The 8,109-nt window shown below is 41.4% G+C and overlaps 1 pseudogene; it reads right to left on the bottom strand.

The window, feature by feature from the left end:
* Nucleotides 1-1,616: 1,616 nt before the first annotated feature.
* Nucleotides 1,617-7,372, bottom strand: LOC105521551 (annotated as a pseudogene).
* Nucleotides 7,373-8,109: the final 737 nt, after the last annotated feature.

Raw genomic sequence — 8,109 nt, 5'->3', positions numbered from 1 at the left:
GAGCCGAGATTGCACCACTGCACTCCAGCCTGGGCAACAGAGCGAGATTCCATCAAAAAAAAAAAAAAAAATAGGTGACAAGAAACAGCAAACAATAATGGCTTTTTCTCCCTTTTCCTCTATGCTCTGAAAAACCAGGAGATGGGGCTAACCTGCCTCCCATTCTGTAGGGTTCCTGCACAAATAACTGGGTGGAAAACAATTCCCAAACTGAAAAAAATCCATTGTTTTAACTCCAGTGAGGTGATCTGTAGGAAATAACCCTGTATAAGAACCAAGCTGGCTTATAAGCAGACATTGAAAAGTGATTCCTCTCTGAGGCTTATTTTTAAAATCATGTTTATCACTCAAAAGCAGACACATCTGCAGAGGGAGGGATGAAGAGAAGCAGGGAAAGAAGGAAGGAGGGAAAGAGGAAGGGTGGACCAGTACCAAGAATGGAATTCTCTTATCTATGAAAACATAAAGAACTGTGAAAAACAGTTCTTTCCATATAGACAGAGGTGCTTATAATTTAGACCCGGAAAAAAATGATCAAGCTCAAATGATAGCCCACACGCAAAACACTCTAAAAAGCAAGGTACTATTATTATGATTACAAAGGTGCATCTGCCAGCGGGGATCTTGGCTTCTGGGTGCCCTTTCATAAGTAGGGCAGCTACGTCATATGAAATATGAAAGCCGATGCCATAAAAAGAAGTTATTTTTACGTCAATTGAAATAAATGCATAAAAGATTTACGTTTGTATTGAAGACAAGGTACAATTTTTAAAAATCAAACAGAAACGCATCTTAGACACGTCAAGTTATATTATAAAGAACTTCCAAATGAATATGTTTTCTGCTGGCTTTTGATTTAATACCTATAAAAACTGAGTACATACAGGAGGAAGGGCACATTTACAAGGATGGACTAAAAAATACCGTATGTTATTTCACAAAGTTTAGTTATTTAACTTTTAATGAATTAAATTTATGTTCATTTATAAGAAGTATGTGCACAAGATAGAACATACACACACAACGAAGGGGTTTCATTGGAAAGCACTCTGCTCTCCTAAACCCATTTCCATTCCCTGATCTACCAGTGTCACCATCCACAGTTAACTGTCATTGCCAGTTTCTTGCCATCGGTATGTCTGATTTTTTTTTTTTTTTACACAGAAATGCTAATATGCCATACAAATTGTTCCACGTCTTGCCTAAAGATGCCACAACCATCACCAATAAGCACTTAACATAACATGATTTGCTCTTCAACTCAGGTCAGTTAGGTCAGAAGGAGGTATGCTTTATTCTAAGTTACAAAGTATTCCACCAGATGAAGGTATCACAGTTGATTTGTCTAGTCTCCTACTGAAAGACGTTTAGATTATTTTCAGTCCTTGGCTATAAGAAATAATCCAGTGATTTTCTGTATACTTCTATTTTCTTTGTGGAAATATGATTTAGGAATGGAAACCTAGAAGAGAAATTGGTGGGTCAAAGGCATGAGCTTTTTTTGTGTGTTTGTTTTTGTTTGTTTTGTTTGTTTGTTTTGTTTTTTTTGTAGTCAGCTATTTAATTAGGTTCTTAAGGCATTTAGAATGCCAATTTGTGAGGATAAATTCCATTTGTCAGAGCAAACACAGGTCGCAGGTGGCCCTGGAGCTAAGGAATAGCTTTGATTTTTCATAAAATGTGTGAGTCCGCAGCTTTCTGATCGATCTTGCACTGCCCTATAATCTTCTATTTCTTTTTCTGTGTCGAAGATCTCACCTTCCTGGTCTGGGCTTCCGCAGCTTCTTCTTGAAGTAAGCATCAGTAAGATGCTCGGGGACTTTTACATTGCTGATACCAATTTTGGTTGAGGTGGCAATGACAAATTTCTGGTGTTTTCTTCATAGAGGAATTTGATTGAGGGCCAGAGGTCCAGTCACAAACAACAAGTCACTAGCCAGCTGCTTCAGGAAAACCACCCCCTTGCCCCTGCGGCTGCCAGTGAGGAGGATCAGAATGGTCCTGGGGGCAATGCTGGCTCGTAGTTTTCTCACATGCTGACTGAAGGGTTTGTTGCCGTGGCTCAGCGGCTTTCCAGGCACATCTTTAGTAGGATAATATCTAGGCATTTTGTGAAGTTTAACCACCCGGGTACCACCGTTCTTGTCACCACCAACTGGTTTTGTAACAGTTGCAAGAACCTTCTCTTTCTTTTTCTTTTCAACCTTGGATTTAGCGGCTGAGTACTTCCTCTTATACATGGTCTTTCTGGAATACACGGCAGGTGGGGAATACCTGCCAATTCCTCTGACAAGGACAGGATTGCGCTGCAATGGGGCTTCCCCTTCTTAGGCTTTTTAGCCTTGAGGTGACCCTTTTTCACCTCGCCACCAGCATCAGCCTTCTTGGCCTCGGGTTTCTTCTCTTTGGTATTTGGCTTCTCAACTTTTTCATCTGCTATCTTGCAAGATGGGAAAGAGAGTTTTTTGTTTTTGTTTTTGTTTTCGTGAAACAGAGTTTTGCTCTTGTTGCCCAGGCTGGAGTGCGATGGCACGATATTGGCTCACTGCAACCTCTGCCTCCAAGCGATTCTCCTGTCTCAGCCTCCTGAGTAACTGGGATTACAGGTGCCCACCACCATGCCCAGCTAATTTTTGTATTTTCTGTAGAGATGGGGTTTCAAGGCCGGGTGTGGTGGCTCAAGCCTGTAATCCCAGTACTTTGGGAGGCCGAGATGGGTGGATCATGAGGTCAGGAGTTCAAAACCACCCTGGAAAATGTGGCAAAACCCCATCTCTACTGAAAATACAAAAGTTATCCAGGCGTGGTGGCACACGCCTGTAACCCCAGCTACTCAGGAGGCTGAGGCAGGAGAATCCCTTGAACCCGGGAATGGAGGTTGCAGTGAGCCGAGATCATGTCACTGCACTCCAGCCTGGGTGACAGAGCAAGACTCCGTCTCAAAAAAAAAAAAAGAATGCTCAGTGATATGGTTTGGATATGGTTTGGAGATCTGTGCCTTCTGAATCTTCTGTTGAAATGTGAGCCCCAGTGTTGGAGGAGGGACTTAGGCAGATTCTTCTTGAGTGGCTTGGTGGCATCCCCCTGGTAATGAGTGGGCTCTTGCTCTGTTAGTTCACCTGAGACCTGATTGTTTGAAAGAGCCTGGAACCTCCCTCCCTGTCTTCCTCTCCCAGCATTTAATATGCCTGCTCTCCCTTCACCTTCCACCATGATTGGAAGCTTTTGGAGGCCTCACCAGAAGCAGATGCTGCCACCCTTCTTCCTATACAGTCTGCAAAACTGTGAGCCAAAATAAACCTCTTTTCTTTCTAAATCACCCAGTCTCAGGTATTCCTTTATAACAAAGAAAACAGATTAACACACTCAGTCTTACTAGTCATTTAGGAAACTGGAATTAATGCAAGATAACATTTTGAACAAGTTTTAAAAGGGAAGTGGTGTAGTCAGAATGCTTTCTATTTAAAAGCAGCTTTATTTGATACGAAATTTAAATGTTATATATAGTTCTCTGAATATATATCATAATGCACATAATTCGGAGTTTAGATTTTTAAATACCAAAATAATGGCACTACATCAAGAAAAATACCAAAAGAATACTTGGTTCTTTAAAAATAGCATCATATTCTGGAATACCAGAATACCACAAGACTACATTTCAATCATTTGTTAAGTCAAGGTTGCACAGACTAACAGGCAAATTACCAGTGTGAAACACCAAGCTGGCAACTGGAGGAAACCCAGGAGATGGGACTAAGTTGCCCAAGATAGTGAAAAGGGCCTGGGTTTGCAGTCAGAAGACCTGGGTTTGAAGTTCTGACTTTCACTTTCTTCCACTCACTATGGCCGTTGGATTTTGGCCAGGTTCTTCCAATCTCATTTGGCCTTATTTTCTTCAATACAATAAGCATAGTAGTATTGCTCTGCTTCTCCCCCAGGGGTGTTGTAAGATAATATAAGTAAAATATTGATAATAAAAGCTATAAAGAGGAGATCCTGGGCTGTAAGGATAGAATTATCCTTTATTTAAGCATGTTAATGTTGGGAAAGAAACATCATTTGATTTTGCTCTCAAACACTGCATAAAGGATGCTCTGCTACCACATCTCTCTTTCTTGAATATTCCCTTACTTCTATTTAGATATAAATTGAGAGAAAATTTTGAACTACAGAATGAGAAGTGTCCTTCTTCACTAACCACACTAACTGGTATGTTTCATGAAAATCATTTTCAATTTCTAGGCGTTGTCATCTCCATTTAGAAGGAAGTGTTCTGAATTTAAAAAATAGCTTTGTTTTGTTTTGTTTTGGAGATGGAGTCTTGCTCTTGTCACCCAGGCTGGAGTGTAATGGCACAATCTTGACTCACTGCAACCTCCACCTCCCAGGTTCAAGCAATTCTCCTGCCTCAGTCTCCCATGTAGCTGGGTTACGCGTGCCCGCCACCATGCCCGGCTAAAAAATAGCTTTTTATACCAGTGTTTGAAGTTAAAGGTCTAGTTTTGTTTAATATATACATGTGGGTCCTCCTTCCATTTTTTCGAAGCAAACCTCAGACATCATCTCAATGCACCCTTTGAATGTGATGTTTGATTTGAATTGCCTTGGATTCCTGGGTGTCTGTTGGCTTTATACCCTGTGGCTGGCCAGCTGATCCTAGGTCCTTACCCCTCTCGCACATCCCCACCTCCTGTCCCTTCCCTTCATCTTGAAGTTTCACTGGGCATAGAAGCCTTGTGTGGTTTGTTTGCTTGGAAAGGGAGGCGGGCTATTTTCTAGCTGTCACTCTGCCTCATTCTTGTTTGCTCCTGCCTTGTTTTGCCCTCTTGCTCCATCTTTGAGCTGTGGCTCCAGGAGTGCCTCTACCGCTTGCTGGTGTTTATCTTCCCTGAGCTGGATTCTTACCCTCTCGAAGGGACAGTGGCTTGGACTTGACCTTCTAAGCTTTCCTGACTTTTGCTTCTTCAGGCCGGTCACAACGTAGTTCTAGCCCCTCAAATCCCAGCTCCTGGTGCCACTGGTTTACTGGTGCCTCAGTAAAGAGGAGAAGAGGACATGTGAATGTGTCACTGCTTTCTCCCACACTGGGTCATCGCTTCTGTTTCACTGGCTCCTTGACATGTCCTCTGATGGTGTGCTTGCGGGCAGAATCACTCGGTCCAAAACTTCATGTCAAAGTCATAGTGTGAGCTGGGAAAAAGGCAGGAAGTATCCTTTTCTATCTGTGTTAAATGCTGCCATCCTTTTCCTTAGCCTTTGCTGTCAGTTTTCTACAGTACTTTTACGTCAGCAGCTCTTCCTCTTGACTTGCTTTTCAGAATCCATGCAGCCTCCTTTACCCAGCAACTGTAAGGAGGAACTGAGGGAGCACAACTCCCTGGGCCTAGGGTGGGAGACAATTTGAGTGACACTGGTTGTGCAGCACTAAAAAATGTCTCTCATAGATGCCCTGTCCTCTCCGTTCCTGGAATGCCCTAGACCCTCTTTCACCTGAGTGAGTGGCTTCCTGATACACTACACAATGTTGAGGGGAGGAAGGACTGTTATTTCCTAACTGTCCTGCAAGGGCTGTTTTGCCTTTAGAACCAGCCATTAGCCCCAAGACATCCAATCCTTGTCTTATTTTTGAGGCTAGACCAATAAACAAACAAAATGGCCACCAGGCCTATCCCCACTTACCACATCACATTACAGGCCCTGCCTTGCTAAGGATATTCAGCCCTACTGTGGGCTTTGATGATCCAGAAGTGGCTACAGTGAAGATGGAGTGAACTGAATGCAAATTTAGGAGGCCTAAGGTGTAGCTCCATTTTTGCCTTTCCCATTCAGCTAGTAATGATTCTTTTCATTCAACTCTGATAGACAGGTAGTGATTCTTTCCTAGGAAGGTGGAAGCATACACGTAAGAGTAAACTTTATTTTTATTTTTATTTATTATTTATTTTGAGACAAGGTCTCTGTTACTCAGGTTGGAGTGTAGTGGCATGATCATGGCTCACTGCAGCCTCCATCTCCCGGACTCAAGTGATCCTCCCACCTCAGCCTCCCAAGTAGCTGACACTATAGGCACACCATCACCCCTGCCTAATTGATTTATTTTTATTTTTTGTAGAGATAGATTCTCACTTTGTTGCCCAGACTGCTCTTGAACTCCTCAGCTCAAGCGATCCTCTTGCCTTGGCCTCCCAAAGTGCTGGGATTATAGGCATGAGCCACCATATCCGGCTTCTCACTTTACCTTTTAAATTAAAAAAAAAAAAAAAAATTGCAGATTTAAAAATTTTACACAGGATTAAAATTATTTTAATACAGATCTTGCATGTTGATTGTTAAGTATATTCCTAAGAATATTTTAGTCACTGTTATGTACATCTTTTATTACATTATATCTATTATTTGATTGTTGTTTGTGTATTGGAAAGCTACTACTTTATTTTGCACTAACTTTGTACCTAGCCAGTTTACTGAATTTTTTTCTTATTTATAATGCTTTTGAGTTACTTCTCTTGGGATTTCCAGGTATTACAGTCACATCATGTGATAATAATAGCATTTAAAACTTTTTCTGTCTTCATTTTTAAGAAGTAAGAATATACTAAGAGTAAAGTTGCAAAAGTTATCTTTGTTGTACCTAGAACCATTATTTACAGAATAAACATTTGGAATCAGAGTAAAGGTTGGGTATATATTAAAATAGTTAGGGTTGGGGGTGAGGAAGAGAAGGGAAAGAGAGAGAGAGGGGGTTTATCAGAAAAAAAGAATAGTGAGCTCTTGGCGGTTATTAAGAAAATTAGCAGGGTGATGAAATAATCTGTACGACAGATCTCCATGACACAAGTTTACCTGTGTAACAAACTTGTACTTGTACCCCTGAATTTAAAAGTTAAAAGAAACCAAAGAGATTAATATCTAGACTACCTTAAAAAGGAAAATTAGAAAACCTAGTTAAGAGTTAAATACATACAATGAACATGAACATTATGGATATTAACATCTGTTAAATCTTTTCTATGATGGCACCTACATTGAACTTCCTGGCTAAAATCTTAAAATTGTGACTGACATGATCAATCAAGTTATGTGGGCATGTCCTTTAAGCCCACAGCTGCAGCAGCTCAGGAAGACAGAGGGCCCCTGCCCCTCTTGCTGCCAGCAAACGCTGCTGCTAATGGACAGTGATCACGCTTGCCTGCTTCTGATTTCCCCCCGGCCGGAGATGAAAGAACTCTCAGTGTCTCTTAATAAAAGGAAGGGGAAAAAAGGTATGAGAGCACCACTGGATGTAATAGAATATGACTCAGTAATGAACTGGCTGTCAGCAAAAGATGACAAACCTTTTGCTATTGTCAAGGTGGAGAATGCTGAGCATGTCATCACTGTTGGGAAGAGTCACCTTCTAATGGGCCAGGCAGTTTGCCTCACTCTGTTGGAGGCCCCTCCTAACTCAGCTGGCTTGCTTTACACTGGTATTGCTGCACTGGCAGGCTGCCTGCTCCCCCTATTTGAAAGTATTTTACATTCCATTCACGTTTTGCTTCCAAATTTATTTTTACATTTCTAAAAACTTGGATGCTAAATATGTCTATTTATGTGCTAATTCATTTTATGTGCATTTAAGCTTTTCTGTTAGTCCAATAACTCCTCCAACCCTCTTTTTATTCATTTTCAACCAACCAGATAGAAGACAGACAGATACCACTGATAGAGTTTTAGTTACATAAATTATCCTTGTTTGCAGATGACATGATCTTATATATAGAAAGCTCCAAAGATTCCACTTAAAAAAATGAGTTAAATCTAATCAACAAATTCAACCAAGTTGCAGGATATAAAATCAACATACAAAATCAGTGACATTTCTATACACTAATAGCTGTCTAAGAAAGAAATCAAGAAAACTACCGGCTAGGCGCGGTGACTCAAGCCTGTAATCCCAGCACTTTGGGAGGCTGAGACGGGTGGATCACAAGGTCAGGAGATTGAGACCATCCTGTCTAACATGGTGAAACCCCGTCTCTACTAAAAAAATACAAAAAGAATAGCCAGGCGTGGTGACGGGCCCCTGTAGTCCCAGCTACTCGGGAGGCTGAGGCAGGAGAATGGCGT

This window comes from Colobus angolensis, unplaced genomic scaffold (genome assembly GCF_000951035.1).
Source record: "Colobus angolensis palliatus isolate OR3802 unplaced genomic scaffold, Cang.pa_1.0 Scaffold40, whole genome shotgun sequence".
Classification (NCBI taxonomy): Eukaryota; Metazoa; Chordata; class Mammalia; order Primates; family Cercopithecidae; genus Colobus; species Colobus angolensis.
This window is presented reverse-complemented; position numbering and strand designations above follow the sequence as displayed.